At 39.6% G+C, this 17322-nt stretch overlaps 1 protein-coding gene across 1 annotated transcript in view; it reads right to left on the bottom strand.

Annotated features, from left to right (window-relative positions):
• The window catches only part of map3k2 (mitogen-activated protein kinase kinase kinase 2), a 55163-nt gene extending 38141 nt beyond the window's left edge, over positions 1–17022 (bottom strand). The window contains exon 1 of the mRNA XM_008118788.3: positions 16577–17022. The gene's annotated coding sequence lies outside the window, so the exon portion shown is untranslated. The remainder of the gene's footprint in view (positions 1–16576) is intronic.
• Positions 17023–17322: the final 300 nt, after the last annotated feature.

Raw genomic sequence — 17322 nt, 5'->3', positions numbered from 1 at the left:
CAAGTCCTTGTTTGTAACAAGGAAATATGTGAGAGGAAGTGCTGGGAAGTTAATTTACAGATGCAATGAGACCCCTTAGTACAGTTGTTCTCAAACTAAGGTTCCCAGATGTTTTGGCCTTCAACTCCCAGAAATCATAACAGCTGGTAAACTGGCTAGGATTTCTGGGAGTTGTAGCCAAAAACATCGGGGGATTCACAGGTTGAGAACCACTGCCTTACTAAATAGTTGAAAAGGGTATTTCTAGAGAATTTTGACAAACATAAAATGTTATGCCATATCCTTATCAGAAAGTGTTTTGAAAAAGAAACATAAAGGTAACAAGCAATTCAGTGATTAAAAGAATGAATTGCTTCACATCTGAAAAGAAAAATGCTTCCCACCATGCGTCTTTTCTTTAATTGCCAATCTTAAAAAATGAGGTCCATCTCTGAACTAGTTGGTTTGCTTAAATGCAGTCAGAAAAATTAGACTTAACATGGAAAATCCATGTAGTAATAGCATTTCAGCCTGCATCCCAATTAGGAGTCATGGTACTCCTCACACACAACTTAAGATAGCAATAATATAAAGCAGCGGTTCTCAAAGTGTGCTCCATGGAGCCCCTGGGGCTCTACAAAGCATCCTGAGGGACTCCACGTTTTCTTCCTCCTCTCCCCTCCCAGCTTTCTCTCCTCTTTCCTGCTCCTTCCTCTGCCCCAACTCCCTCGCCACCAAAAGACTGTTCCTCAGCCCCCTTGCTACCCAGATCCTTTCCCTCTCACTTTCCTTGCTTCCAAAACCCTATTTCCCTCCCACCACTCAGGGAGTGCTTTGTGCTTTTCCTGCATGGCAGAAGGGAGTTGAAAAGGGGTTTCCGCTATTATTATTATTATTATTATTATTATTATTATTACAACAAAGGTTGGGTGGCCATCTGTTAGGGGTGCTTTGGCTCTGTTTTTACTGCATGGCAGAAGGGGGTTGGACTCGATGGTCCCTGGGGTTGCCGCTATTATCATCTATATCCATAATAAGTGAAAATCCGTATGTATGTATGTGGCATGGGTGTCCATTCACACAGACAGCCTCCGGCCTCCACAAACAGTCTATAGTTCCCAATGCTGAGGAGGCACCAAGTCAGTCCTGTCCACTGACATTGCGGTTACAGCGAGCGCCATGAACATGTAGCCCAAACCCTGCCAATGTCCTTCCCAAACGCTACGACCCATCACCCAAGGAATGCTTTCGTTTGGGGACCATTTCATCCTATTTTTTGCTTTTTCCTCCACCACAGGCAGGCATTCCAGGGTTCTCCATTGGTGTGGAATTTGCATGACCCCGCCTACTGCCCCTCCCTTTCAAATCTGTCTGCATAACAAACAGACCATAACTGAGCAGCAACTACATTTTTTGGAGGAGTTTGGGGGACTGACTCCACATGGTGGAAGTTGTAGTTCACCCTGCATTAAGTCAAAGCACTCTACTCCTACTGGGGAATTTAGAGGAGTTGTAGTTCACCTACACCCAGAACGCTATGAACCCAAACAATGATGGGTCTGGACCAAACTTGCCATGCATACCTGATATGCCCAATTTGAATACTGGTGGGTTTTGAGAGGAATTGGCCTGGACATTTGGGAGTAGTAGGTACTGGGATTTATAGTTCACCTGCAATTGAACCCTGATGGACCAGGACCAAACTTGGCACACAAGAGTCCCCATAACCAATAGAACATACTGGACAAGTTTGGGGAAAAGGGAGTTATAGTTCACCTGCATCCAGAGAAACAGTGACCCCCACTGACAATGGACCAGGAACAAACTTTGCACAGAGAAGCCTCATGACCAACTGAACATACTGCAGGGGTTTGTGGGAATGGGCCTTGATTTTGGGAGTTTCACCTGTATCCAAAGACTACTGAACCCAGCCGTCGATGGACCTGGCCCATACTTTGCACACAGACTCAACATAGCCTGCTGTGGATATTGACAGATATTTCGGGACAATTGTCCCGGGAATCTGGAAGTTGTAGTAGTTCACTCCCATCCAGAGAGCACTGCAGCAAGGCAATGACCAGCCAACAACAGATCTGGACCACACTTGGTACACAGACCCAAAGAGAATACACAACATTCAAAGACAACTAATGCCTTTTTCAAATAACCCGGGCACCACCGGGTCCCCAAGCTAGTATAATATATAATATATAAACATTTCTTGGGGCTCCACAAGAAACTTTTGCTTCAAAAAGGGCTCTGTGGCTGAAAATGTTTGAGAACATCTAGATCCACAAATGAAAGACAAACAAAATCAGATCTCTGGATCGTTTAGGCCAGTAATGTTAACTCTGACTGGCAGCTGTAGCTCTCCAGGGTTTCAGGCAGGACTCTTCCCCAGCCCTCTCTAAAGATCCCTGGTGTCCTCTCATGATCTTTCATCTACGTATGGCTCAGCCTTATTTGGCTTTCAACTTCAGATAAGACATGATGTATTCATGGTGGTATATGTGTATCTTTGCAGAAATGTTGGCTTTGGAATGACCATAATCATAATAAAGCAGATATGTCACCAAAGTGCAACTAAGCATAATTAGTTTGGTGGATCAAAGATCATGATGTAGAATTCAAAGCTTCTCATCTTCCCAGAACTTGGGAAGACAAAAAAAAAACCCTGCTTCGCTCAATCTAGTTTGAACAAATTCAGATTCTTGCCTACCCTCACCCTTTATTTTACCTGTGCTATCTCCCTTTCAAGGAGATAGCTTGGGACAACTAGAAAGAGATTGAGCATACATCTTTTCTTCAACTCCATATTTGTGTCTTGCTCATCACTGAAAAAGGTGGGCAGCAGTGGAAAAGGGTAAAAAGCTTTGACAATTCTCACTAGGGTGACAAAAGAATCCAAGTGTTTACATGTTCCTTTACATTGAAGTAATCAACATTCAGAGGATGACCTCAATGCACCAGTTCCTATAACTGTAAAAGTAATGGAGAGGCAACACAGGGAAGCCAGTTCCCAATCTTCCTTCTAAACAGCAGCTGCCTCCACCAATTTTAGTGAACCTTTCCTGACACTGGTATGTTTTAGATCCACAGTTGGATCTAAACTGTTGATTGGCATTTCTGGAGATCTCTAGGTTCCTCCAGCACAACTCCATAGTCAACTTTCAACTGATGATAGTCACACCAGAAGATCTAGAGATTCCTAGAGAAACGATATTAATGAAATCCACAAAAGTTAAACCCACAAATGTGGAGGACCAACTACTTAAATTATATAGAATAATAGAGTTGAAAGAGACCATCTAGTCCGATCCCTTGCCATGCAGGGAAAGCACAATCCAAGCACTCCTGACAGATGGTCATCCAAGCCTCTGATTAAAAGCCTCCAAGGAAGGAGCTTCCACCATATATGTATTGTTTAAATTTGTGTCAACGGGTTTATATTGCTTTTTAATAAAATAAATAGCTTTTCTCTACAATTTCACTAAAACATAAATGCATTTAGAAAATAAGATGCATGAGAAACCAGTTTATCAAGAATTCACCGCCATATTATTCACAAGTAAGCAGAAAGGGCTCCAAAGATTGACATCCTAATGAACTTGTCTCTTTAAGACTGAACATCTGCTAAAATGCCCCACAATGATAAAAAGGATAATTTGTTTCCCATATTTTTCCTTCATGAGCATGCTCATGTGTCTGTCTCTATCTTTTTCCACAGAAAATGCACCCAGAAAGCTCAAGATGCTAAGCTCAGCCAAATACAAGGAACATCTGAATGAGTACACTCAGGTAGCATACATTCGGAGTTAAAAATCTTACATTCCTAGCACTTTTGAAACTACAGTAGAGTCTCACTTATCCAAGCCTCACTTATCCAAGTTTCTGGATTATCCAAGCCATTTTTGTAGTCAATGTTTTCAATACATTGTGATATTTTGGTGCTAAATTCGTAAATACAGTAATTACAACATAACATTACTGTGTATCAAACTACTTTTTCTCTCAAATTTGTTGTAAAACATGATGTTTTGGTGCTTAATTTGTAAAATAATAATGTAATTTGATGTTTAATAGGCTTTTCCTTAATCCCTCCTTATTATCCAAGATATTCGCTTATCCAAGCTTCTGCCGGCCCGTTTAGCTTGGATAAGTGAGCCTCTACTGTACCTCTAAATGGGGAAGGGGAATCTGTAGATAAGCAGAAAATGTACTGTGTGCTAAACTGAAATGGTTTTCCTTGGAAGTGTTACCACCTGCTTTACAAATCTGTTACTTCAGACTTGTAACATTATTTTTCAGGGATGCAGACTTTTTAGCATCTTTACTGCAAATAGTTTTTAATGAACATAAGAAAAAGATGACACTGAAGTAGCCACTGAATAGGTACTATTGTTCACCAATATTCTCAATGCAAAAGGAGACGGAAATTATAGTGGCTATTTACACACAAAAAAGGAAGTGGGAGAGGATCAGTATAGTACAACCCCTATATCCATGTAATTGATACCTGCGGTATCACGTCATTAATTTCTAACAAAATAGGGCCTCTCTAGGCATTTTTATTAAACATTTCTGGAACTAGTATTAAGTCAAAAGATATTCAATAGAATTCCATCAAATGCAAAAGAACTCCTCTAAAAATGTCTAAGTCAGTAAAAGTATGCACCATGATACGTAGAATGCTATGTTGCAATGCAATGTTAATAAAACAGAGACTTTCATAACCCTGAGAGTACTCCATATGTACACCTATGATATGTGAACTATAATATATAACATGAACATAATGCACACTTCATCAGAACGCCATTCTGTACAACTACTGTATTTCATTGCCTAATAGTTGCACATTAGCCTCCCATTTTTTGGGAGGGGAGGTATGTGTGACTATTATGTGATGATGTCTATTATGCAGTGAAAAAAGCCTTATTTAAAGGGCATCTTTCACCACATAATAGTCAATATGCCCACTTGCCCACACGGGTGTTCCTTCAAAAAGAGCACCCACTGTGGGGCTTGACTCCCAGTTGAGTCAAGCCCCACAGCACCAAAAGGGCAGTCGCACAGGTGAGTGAACTAAGGATGCAACTATTATGCGGGGAAAGACAAAAGTCCCATTTTGCCTTCCCCCAAAGGGGGTGTGTGTGAATATTGTTCGATTAAATACGGTAATTAATACCAAAGGGTTGTTCAAATAAAAATGTCATAAGATGCATGTATTTCATTAAATTACAATTGATATAGCACAGCTCTTATTCAGAAGATAGAATTAAAGGAATGAAAAAGAAATTACACTTAAGTGTGCCCTTTGACATCAAATACCAGTAGAAGCTTTACTGCGGAATTCAAAAAGATGTAGCCTTATGCAACAGGCCATAAACAACTTTATGGGCCTTGCTATGCGAACTTATTTCTTTACATTAAGAGTAGCTGACTGTGGCCCTCCAGATGGTTTTGGACTGCTACTCTGTATTTTTGTAACTATGCTAAGATAAAGCCAGTGTGATATAGTAGTTTGAATGCAGAATTACAATTCTGGAGAACAAGATTCAAATCTCTGCCAGGTCTATGGAAATGACATGAAATTGCACAATAAAAACAATAACAACAACATGACGACAAAAGCAGACAGGAGTTGAAGTTCAACATCATTTGTAAGGCCAGTGTTCCTTATGCTACTGCAATGTAAAAAGCAAACACAAGTGCACAATCAACCCCTGTCCCATATTTTCTGGCACTGAGTTCCATGTACAAGTGCTATTCTCTATCAAAGTGATTGTAAAATTGTTAACATGATTTAATTATCAATTTGATAGAAAATTCCAGTAACAGCACTACTGCTGACAATATTCTGCATACAACCCTCTTTGCAAATTTTTACACCGTATCTTTTAAAAAGCAGTGGTTTGCGAAAGTACTGCTAAATAGTATTCTTCCGTTTCTTCCATGGTAAAAACACCCCTCAGTGTGACGGCTTACTACTAATCTGTGCAAGATGAAATGTATTTCCCTCACTGCATATTCAATTTCTCATTTTCCCCATTCTCTCTTTTACTGGTGTGAATTAAAAAGTTTGATCTGCAATTTATACCAGCGTAAAAAAAAAGGTTGGCACACAGGCGATATGCAGCCCCTCTCCTCAATTTTCGCTGCTCTTGAATCTCCTACCAGTCTGGCCATGTACCTCAAACTCCCAAAATATTTATTTGGAAAACAATGCATGATGTTCATGCAATTTCTATCCCAATACCATACAAAAAGTCTTGGACACAAAACTCTCACCCACCCCAAACACCCTCTTAAAGCCTCCTTTGTATCAGGTTCCTTCCAAAAATGGAAGTGGGAAATAACAAAACATCACTTCTAGCTGCCATTTTGGTACATCTGGGGGATACAATATGCTTGAATGTAACTCAAGCTATACACAAGGAGGAAAATGAGACGAGGAGCTGGCTATTTCAGAAAGATGAATAACCTAAGATTAATACTAATGTGAACATTTACTGGAGAGTAAATTCTAACTCTATTTAGTAGTGCTTATCTCCAAGTATACAAACACATAGAACCAGCCTACAAAGTTACATTCCTGAGCACCTAAGTCTAACATGCACATGGGTTCTCAATATGAATACTACTACCCAGATCAAATACATTCACTTGCTCCGAATCTGTACATTGGTACAGAGAAGAAATGGGAAGAAAAATGACAAGAAGACATTGAGACGAAAAAAATGATATCCAAAACAGTACACTTCACTTAAAGTAAACTGACAAGGCTGACAACATAAAAAATATTTCTTAACTCAAGATCAATTACTGTATTCTGGTAAACAAATGTAATGTAAGAAAATACAAGTACCTGACTTTAAGAGATAACTTCACAGATTGCAATTACAAATGGTATCAAATAATGATTGCAATTCATCTACACAGAATTGTAATCATCTACACAGAAAAGGGGAAATAAACTGATGTGCAAGAACCCCAAGGTTAAGAAAAACATGCAACATACAGGATGTTGTAATGGACTAGATAAGGACCAGCAAGTTCAATCATGCTAAGATGAAAGCTCTGGAAACTGATGGTTTTGACATCTAGGAAATAGTTAGGCATCCTGCCTTAGCTGGGCCCACTACTATTAAAGGAACTGATGTGTAAATTGGGTGTATTCTTGAACACACCTCTGTAGTTGGAGATCCAGACAGACTGAGTGGTTTGTAGTACCTAGGATCAGCTCTGATTATCTTGCCAGCCAAAGCCTTGGACAAGGATAAGCTTTTCATACATAGCAGTCATACCTCCACATTTACATATTTATTTCTTCGTGGATTTGATTAATACGTTGACCATAGAGTCATGTTAAAGACTCTTAGACAAAACACTTTCCATTTGGAAATTCTGTAATCAACTTCCAAGCTACAGAGTTGCGTTAAAAAAGTCCTATGTAGAGGTTCCTAGAGAGGTATTTTTCTGGTTTAAAAAGTGCTTTTTCTTTAGTCATGTTTTTTCCATCTTTGCAAGGGTTCTGTGCTCCTAACTCCCATGAAAGTGGAGGATATACTGTAGTTCATGTAATGGCAGTTCCCTGACTAGTAGTGTTGGGACTGCCTAGTGCATGTGCAGCAACTCAGCAAGATTGCTAAGAAAAACACTCTACAGCATAAGGAATGGCATGGAAGCCTATAAACATCTGGTGTGAATCCAAGGAGCTGGTAATTATATTTAAGCCCTAAATTCCTCAAGGAATTTCTACCCTCTGGAGACTGATATCTGCTGATGGGGGCCTCCTCTGTGTCCCACCAGTAGGAGCAAAACATTCCTCTCAGACATGGAAGAAAGCCTTATTCTGGAAGTCTGTTTTGTGCCAATACATTTCAATAATAAACTAAAATGTGACTCTTTATCAAAGACTTTGGTTTGACCTGCACATATATGCTTTACATTGATCTTTGCTGTCTTAAATTACTCTTCATCTATATAGCACCAGGTATCTTATGAGATAGGTTGGGACACAAATATTTTAACACATATATAAATTGCATAGGCATATCTGCACATGCCAGTAAATCAAACAACGATGGAGAAGGGAGCTCAGTAAATATGGAGTGTGGCCTTCTGGTAGGAATGGAAAACTGCGGTGGAAATGCAACAATATACTGTAGAAAAGGCATGTCTGATTGACTGGAATATTTTGCTACAGGCTCCAATTGCCAGTTATAATGCAAAAGCCATCAACAAATTTAGGACACCTTAAGAACTAATCCAATTATTATAGCATACGAATACAAGTCCGCTTCCATCATAGATTCCTCAAGTTGGTATGTGCAAACACATACAGAGTATGGGTAACAGAGAAGAAAGGAACAAACAGTAATAAAACATAAAGGACCTTTAACTATAAACTATTATTGTGACTTTCTTGAAAAGAATAAAAGTTATAATAATGCCAGAATGGCTAAACTATCAAATACTAAAGCTTTTATTAATACTGCAATAATAAATTACTTTGCTGAAAATGTGACCTTCACACATTGAAGAATTCATGAGCTTACCTGGACACATTTAATGTGCTAGAGCTCTTTTTCAAACTGTAAATTTCTACATACGCTGTAAAAATTCATTTTAATAGAAATAAACTTCCACTATCCTTTTCGCTCCTTTTCCAGAAACATTCCTGAACATAAACTTCCCAAGATGTGGTCAGCATCTCTAGGCTTTGATTTTCCAACCAACAATGTTGTGGCAAACTCCAAGAAATTTGCTTGCCAAATAATAGCGGAAGCCAGAGAAATTCCTTACATGTAGTTCACCACTTCACAACTCTGAGCTAAAGGAATCCAGTGTTCACTTTCCCCTCAATGATATGCAGCTCTCATAACCTCACAAGTGAACAGTTATCAGCAGAGACAAGGTTCCTGAGACCACATTTCCACTGTTCAGCACTACTGAATCACTACAACTTACTTAACTTTCTCTGCTTATACTCACAACCAGACACTGAGATTTCATTGATTTATTTATGTAAGAAAACCTTATGACTGATATGAGAATTTATGCCCTTATAATGCTTCTTAAAATGTATTTAAATTAAACATTTTGCAAGTAACTTTGATTTCTCTTCAGACTGTATAAACCTTTTCACTTCTACACCATGTTTTTTTTTAATTAATTTTATTTCTTACCCGCCTGTCCTCATGGTGGGTTACAGAATAATTAAAACATATAAACATTGCAAAAATACTACAAATACCCATATTAAAATATATTTCTATAAAATATACATATTAAAACATATTTCTAAAATACGTACTAAAACATACAATACAGAGATTAAACAAAGGACGTTTAAAATCCATGTTTAAAAATTGGGTAGGCTTGCCGGAAGAGATAGGTCTTTAGAAGGTTCTTAAATTCCGACAGATCTCTTACGGCAGGTTGTTCCACAGTCTTGGGGCAGCCGATGAAAAGGTCCTTTGGGTGACAGTCACCAGTCAGGTTCTGGCTGGTTGGAGTAACTGCCCTCCCAGAGGACTGAAGTGTTTGGGAAAGACTGTACAGGAGAAGGCGATCCTTTAGGTAACCTAGACCTAAACTATGTAGGGCTTTAAAGGTCAAAACCAACACCTTGTACTTTGCCCAGAAACTAATTGGCAGCCAGTGGAGTGACTTTAGGATAGGTGTAATATGCTCACTCCTAGATGTTTCTGTAATCAGTCTGGCTACCGTATTTTGAACCAACTGGAGTTTCTGATCTTAGTACAAAGGTAACCCAATGTAAAGTGCATTGCAGAAGTCCAACCTTGAGGTTACCAGCGCATGCACTATAGGTCCTTCAAATCAAGGAAGGGGTGCCGCTGGTGTATCAGTGGAAGCTGATAGTAAGCACTTCTGACTGTTGCATCTACCTGGGCTGACATTCAGAGAGACGGATCCACCAGAACTCTCAAGCTGCAAACACAATCTTTTAGGAGGAGTGTAACCCCACCCAGAATGGGTTGACACACTTCCACCCCCAGGTTAAGACCCTTGATAGCAAGCACCTCTGTTTTGTCTCAATTCAGTTTCAGTTTGTTTTTCCTCATCCAGCCCATTACCTCTTCCAGGCATTCATTCAGAGGAGACACACATACCAATAAAATAACTTTATGTCGTATTGCTTTTTGATAGATATATTCTTTACACCATCAACAGGTTGCAGTTAAAGAAATTTCTTACACTTCTTTACTTCTAATCGCTCTGGCTTTCTCCTCTTCTTAAAAACATATTTTCAACACTAATTCTAATCTAATTTTACACATTTCACACAACACTAAATCATTTGTGATTTCTTACCCTGATATTCTACACCAAAAAATCGCAGGCTTTTCTTTATTTTTACTTCAGATCTGATTCTTTCACTTCCAGGTTCACATATATAGCAATGGGGCCAGGGTATGACACAAGGCCACATTTCATATAACATATTCCACACTCAGACAAATTAATGTGCATGTAAGCACTACTATCTGCAGTCTGAGTCCATAGATTTTCCCCATTTCACAGAGAACCAAGTCCAACTTCACATGCACTGAACCACATTGTCCATCCAAACAAGCCAGAAGTCCAAGCCTTACTTGCTTTGTAAGATACAACCAAGACTAAAGTGTTTCCCACAAAAGTAAGAGGGATCCCATTACTTCTGAACAGATATACTTCTGAACCGGCACACATTCAGATCTGCAAACCCTCTTCAGCCCTCCTCTTTCTTCATAAGGCAGTCTTAGTACCTGGGTCTTTATTATTCCACACTGACTGTTCAAAGGCCACTCCAGCATCCCCTAATATTTTTGCCCCTTTTTTCCTCCAACTTAAAAGAACAGGTGCTTTGAATGCACTTTCCCTGCTTCTTGGCAGGGGGATGGGCTGGATGGCCCACAAAGGTTCTTCCAACTCTATGATTCTACAAGTGAAAAAGGGAAGAAGACTGCCTGCCGAACTAAACCTTCAGGTGAGTCTACAATCAGACTAAACAGCACCATATCCGAGGTGTCCCTCCAAAAACATATTCATCTTTAACAGCTAATAGCTGTTGTAGTTATTATTTGATAGCTGTCAGTACATTTATATTGAGGAATAGACGTTATCATAATCAGAGTAACAAATTCCACCTTGAATGACAAATGTATGTCAGGTGTTCAAAGTGTCTTCCCAGTGCAGCTATACACTGCTTGCCTTGTCAAATCATAGAGTTGTTGCAAACCTCACTTGAAATTTCCCTTGCCATTTCACCACGCTCCTCTACTTTAATCCTGTGGATGGTGCATACATGTTTGGGGTCGTGGGGGGAATACCAAACGCAATAATGTCCAGAATTACCTGCTATTGAGGATGTACTGTATATACTTACACATAAGTTGAGGGCAGGTTTAGAGGCCAAAATTATTGATCTGGATTTGACCACAGCAGTAGTAGCACCTTATACAGGGTGTCCACTAAAAAACTATACACCTTTAACAGCAAGGAGTTGCTATGATAACTATTTGGCGGCTGAGTCAATACATTTAGATTGGGAAGTAAATGTTATCATAATAATAATAAATGTTATCACAATCAGAGTTACAAATTCCATCTTAAATTGCAGGTGCTCAAGGTGTCATCCCTTGGCAGCCATATGCTGCTTGCTTATCAAAATAGAGTTGCAAACCTCACAAAGTTCTTCTTGCCATTTTGCCACACTCCTCTACTTTAATTCTGTTAAGAGTGCATACTTTTGGGGGGGGGGGTACCCAAAGTAATAACATCCAGAATTATTTGTTGTTAAGGATGCATATACATGCATACCCACAAACAGGATGTACCCAAGATCTACATACATAGGTAAAATAGGAAAATGTAGCTCAATACATTTTTATTTACAAAATATTCATTACAAAATATTCTCTACATGTCATAGTAAGGTAAAATTAAGAAACTGGCTAAAATTATAAAATTAGCAGGTTTATAATAATATATTCATTTTATGTCTTTGAGATGGGAGACGGAAAGTACATTTCAATTTTTTAGTTTAATCAATTTTATTATTATTTTTCGATGGGGTGGGCAGGGAAACTTAAATTGATGCAAAGGCAATCCTTGAGTTACAAACATTTAATTTATAAATGATACATGGTTAAGAACAGGGATGAGACAAGAGGATGTGAGAGAAATCTATCCCTTGGCAGGGAAATTCACCCCTGAAAGAGTTATCATGGGGAAAAGGTGTCTCAACAGAAGCTTTATCACCAATCCTTGTTTCTACAACAAGCTTTTTTTTTCAAAATCCAATCATCACAGGGACAGAAAGTGGGATCCAATCTTCTGAACAGGAGCGCACCCGGCAAAAGAAATACCACAGTGGTGGTAATCCTTACACACACACACACACACACACATATATATACACACACATATACATATATATATATATATGGAAGGATTACCACCACTGTGGTATTTGTGTGTATATATATATATGGATGAAGTTACATTTTTAAAATGTGCCTGTCCCAATTTACATACAAATTCAACTTAAGAACAAACCTACAAAACCTATCTTCTTCGTAACTTGTATAGAGGAATTAAAGTCATACAGAGAAAAACTATCTTTATAAATTGTATAATAATACTTAAATTGTTCAAAAGAAATAATATAAAGAATAAAAACATGATCTACATGCTGTATATCTGCAAGTATAAATTTAAATCTGTGTGTAATATATATAAAAGTTATGTATATGTATGTGTGTGTGTATATCTATATATATAAAAGAGTGATGGCATCAGGGCAGTGGACAAAACAACAAAACTACAGGCCCCCCAACCTCGAAATTTGACAACACAACCCATCATCCACGCCTCTAGGTTGATACAACAAAAAGAAAAGAAAAATAAAGTCCTAATTAGAGGGAGAGCAATAATTTTTTTTATCCAATTGCTGCCAGTTTAGAGGGCTAATCTCTGCCCACTTCGTTGCCTAGCAACCAAGGGACAGCCAGGTTTCAGTTAGGGGACAGGCAGATTTAGGCTTCACTTAGGCTTCTTCCACAGATTATCTAATTTGCACTGGATTATATGGCAGTGTAGACTCAAGGTCCTTCCACACAGCTATATAACCCATTTATAATCTTATATTATCTGCTTTGCACTGGATTATCTTGACTCCACACTGCCATATAATCCACTTCAGTGTGCATTTTATACAGCTGTGAAGAAGGGGCCTCATATAATCCAGTTCTGAGCAGATAATATAAGATTAGAAATATACAGTAGACTCTCATTTATCCAACGTAAACAGGCCGGCAGGATAAGTGAATATGTTGGATAATAAGAAGGGATTCAGGAAAAGCCAATTAAACATCAAATTAGGTAATCGTTATACAAATTAAGCACCAAAACATCATATTATACAACAAATTTGACAGAAAAAGTAGTTCCATGCGCAGTAATGCTATGTAGTAATTACAGTAGAGTCTCACTTATCCAACACTCGCTTATCCAATGTTCTGGATTATCCAACGCATTTTTGTAGTCAATGTTTTCAATATATCGTGATATTTTGGTGCTAAATTCATAAATACAGTAATTACTCCATTGCATTACTGCGTATTGAACTACTTTTTCTGCCTAATTTGTTGTCTAACATGATGTTTTGGTGTTTCATTTGTAAAATCATAACCTAATTTGATATTTAATAGGCTTTTCCTTAACGCCTCCTTATTATCCAACATATTCGGTTATCCAACATTTTGCCAGCCCACTTTTGTTGGATAAGTGAGACTCTACTGTACTGTATTTACAAATTTACCAGTAAAATATCACAATGAATTTGAAACACTGACTACAAAAACATTGATTATGAAAAGGCAGACTGTGTTGGATAATCCAGAACATTGCATAAGCGAATGTTGGATAAGTGAGATTCTACTTTGATATGAAATAATTTCTAGGATAGAATAATGCAGAACAATATAATCTCTAAAACCAGGACAGTAATAAAGAAATAAAGAAATAAAGAAAGTAAATAAAGCAAGGAAATTGGAAATTCCACAAAGGAAACAATCAGGGCCAGCTAACACCTCCCAAGAAAGGATTCTTCCAGAAAGGAAGCTGAGAAGGCAGTGAAGCACTATGTATTACCAAAGTCATTATTATTACTATCATTACTATCCTTACTATTATTATTATTATTATTATTATTATTATTATTATTGTGTTGCGGTCAACCGTGAAAATGAATACAATCTGGCTCCAAGTATTCAAAAACACTAAAATCAGAATATATAAAAATTAATGTGGTATAATAAAACAGAACAATACAATCTCTAAAATCAGAACACTAAATAAAGAACAACACTCTGAAAATAGGGGAATTCCACACAGAAAACAATCAGGGCCAGCTAACACCTCCCAACAAAGGATTCCCATCATCAAAGTCTGGCCAATCCTCTGTTTTCTCAGGGCCACAGACAGTAGAAGCATATAAAATATCGCAAACAACACCACTCTGAAAACAAGGTAATTCCAGACAGGAAACAATCAGGGCCAGCTAACACCTCCCAACAAACAAATCACTCAGGGAGGAAACAGCTAGGCTTTAAATCTGCAAGACCATTACATCCTAATCATTTTTCCTAATTGCAGCATTCATACTTGCCTCCAACAGACAAAAAAAAAAACAATCAGAAATATTGCATATTCACAACCTTTAGGAAATAATGTCCCCTGATGGCACAGCATGTTAAAGCACTGAGCTGCTGAACTTCTGGACCTAAAGGCCGCAGGTTTGAATTGGGGGAACTGACAGAGCCCCCACTGTTAGCCCCAGCTTCTGCCAACCCAGAAGTTCAAAAACATGTAAATGTGAGTGCATCAATAGGTACTGCTCCGGTGGGAAGGTAACGCCGCTCCATGCAGTCATCCCACATGACCTTGGAGGAGTCTACGGACAACGCCGGCTCTTCGGCTTAGAAATGGAGATGAGCACCAGCCCCCAGAATCATACATGACTGGGCTTAATGTCAGAGGAAAACGTTTACCCTTTACCTTAACTACCACCAATTCCTCAATACTTTATTTCCCATACCACCAGACTTCGCCACAGCAACGCGTGGCCGGGCACAGCTAGTGTGTGTATATATATATATATATATATATATATATATATATATATATAATATAATTTTTCCTATGTGTAAAGACTTTTAGGACACCCTGTATACACACACACACTTGATGGGGGAATACCAAAAGTAATAATACCCAAAATTATATGCTGTAAAGGATGTATGCAGATGTTTGCATATACATGTGTATATGCAAACATTTAAAATCTCCATACATAGGGAAGATGGGAAGGGGCAGCTAGATGTACAAAATATTTATAACATATTTTCTACGTGGTTTTGTGGGGAAGGGGAGGGATACCAAAAGTAATAGGTCCTGAATTGGTGCTTGCCAGCTGTGACGGGCTGAATGAGGGCAAACAAATTGAAACTGAATCCAGGCAAGACAAAAGTACTCCTGGTCAGTCGCAAGGCTGAACATGGTATAGGGTTACAGCCAGTGTTGGACGGGGGTTACACTCCCCCTGAAGACACAGGTTTGCAGCTTGGGGGTCCTCCTGGCCCCATTGCTAAGCCTGGAATCCCAGGTTTCTGCAGTGGCAAAAAGACCTTTTGCTCAATTAAAACTTGTGCACCAGTCACACCTGTACCTTGGGAAGTCAGACATGGCCATGGTAGTCCATGCTATGGTTACATCCCAAATAGACTACTGCAACAAGTTCTATGTGGGGTTGCCTTTGAAGAGTGTTCAGAAGCTTCAAATGATCCAACGGGAGCCAGTCAGATTGCTGATGCATCAGCTCCACTGGCTGCCAGTCTGCTACCGAGCACAACTCAAAGCCTATAAAGCCCTAAACAGTTCCGGCCTAGCTTACCTGTCTGAACAAATCTCTCCCTATGAACCATCTAGGAGGTTAAGATCATCTTGGGAGGCCCTGCTCTCGGCCCACCTCCTTCACTGGCGCGACTGGCGGGGATGAGAGACAGGGCCTTCTCAGTGGTGGTTCCTCAGCTGTGGAGTGAAAACGTGACTTTGGGATCAAGCCTTTGGAGAATAAGATGGATATGGAATTATGTGCAATGACTACTGGAATGGCCCGGACTACAACTGTGGATAGGACAGTGTGGTTTTAATAACGAATGTAATGTTTTAAAATGTTTTAATTCCAATGTTTGTTTTAATTTAAGATATCAAATAGTTTCTTATGTGTAAGCCACCTTGAGTCCCATTTAGGGTTGAGAAGGGCGAGATAGAAATATGGTAAATAAATAAATAAAAGCCAGAATTGTGTGTTATATATGTTAAGGATGCATGTATATGTATGCATACTGATGTGTGTGCGATGTACATACATGTTGGGGGATACACACAACCTGTATTTTTTTTAAAGCAGCAGCCACTGCAAAATACCATAAGTAAATGGATTTGCCATGGAGGCAGGCAACACCCCCTCCCTAATATATACACAGACGAACCCCACGAATCAAAACACACACACGCTTCGTACCTGTGAGGGAGAGGGAGAGGAGGAGGTGGGCAAACTCCTCCAAGGCCTCCAGGGCCTCCACACTGGAAGGGTCCAGGACCCTGGCTTGTCCCAGGAAAACAGGGAAAGGGCAGGGAGGAAGGTAGGGGAGCAGGCAGCCCCGTCTCAATAAGCAGGGAACGCGGAAAGCGAGGCTGAGGGGAGAAGGATGGACGAGGAAAGGGGGGGAGCAGGGGAAAGAATGGCGGCCTCGTCGTTGCCGTCCCCGGCTGAGCCTCGCGCCTATTCGCGGGGAAGGGGAGCAGAACGAAGAGCGCGCAGAAGGCCCCGCTCCGTCCTTCCTCCCTTCTTGGACCTTACGGGCCGCCGTCACCTCCCCGGCCCCAGCTTTTTCCCTTCCCCTGATCTATTTTTCCTCCTCAAGCGCTCTCTCCCAAGCTCCGCCTCCTTCCCTCACGCAGAACCCGTGACGTAGGGCACGTCGACGTCCTGACGTTTACGTCGCAAGGAGAAAACGTGTCATCGCCGTAGGGATTTCCCGTGGGATCATGGGACATGCAGTTTTCTAAAAGCGTTTTGACCCTGGCTAGGTATTGAAATCCCTGGCTAGCTAAACTACAAAGTCCAGGAATCCTTGGAGTGTAATTGTGTGATGTGATTACAGCCTTTGTGGTTCCGGGTTTTTTTAAGGTTCTCACACACGGAGATCTGAGACGTGAGATGTTTTCTTGTTTTCCAAAGGTTTGGGAATTTTAGGATGCATCTAC

This window comes from Anolis carolinensis, chromosome 1 (assembly GCF_035594765.1).
Source record: "Anolis carolinensis isolate JA03-04 chromosome 1, rAnoCar3.1.pri, whole genome shotgun sequence".
NCBI lineage: Eukaryota > Metazoa > Chordata > Lepidosauria > Squamata > Dactyloidae > Anolis > Anolis carolinensis.
This window is presented reverse-complemented; position numbering and strand designations above follow the sequence as displayed.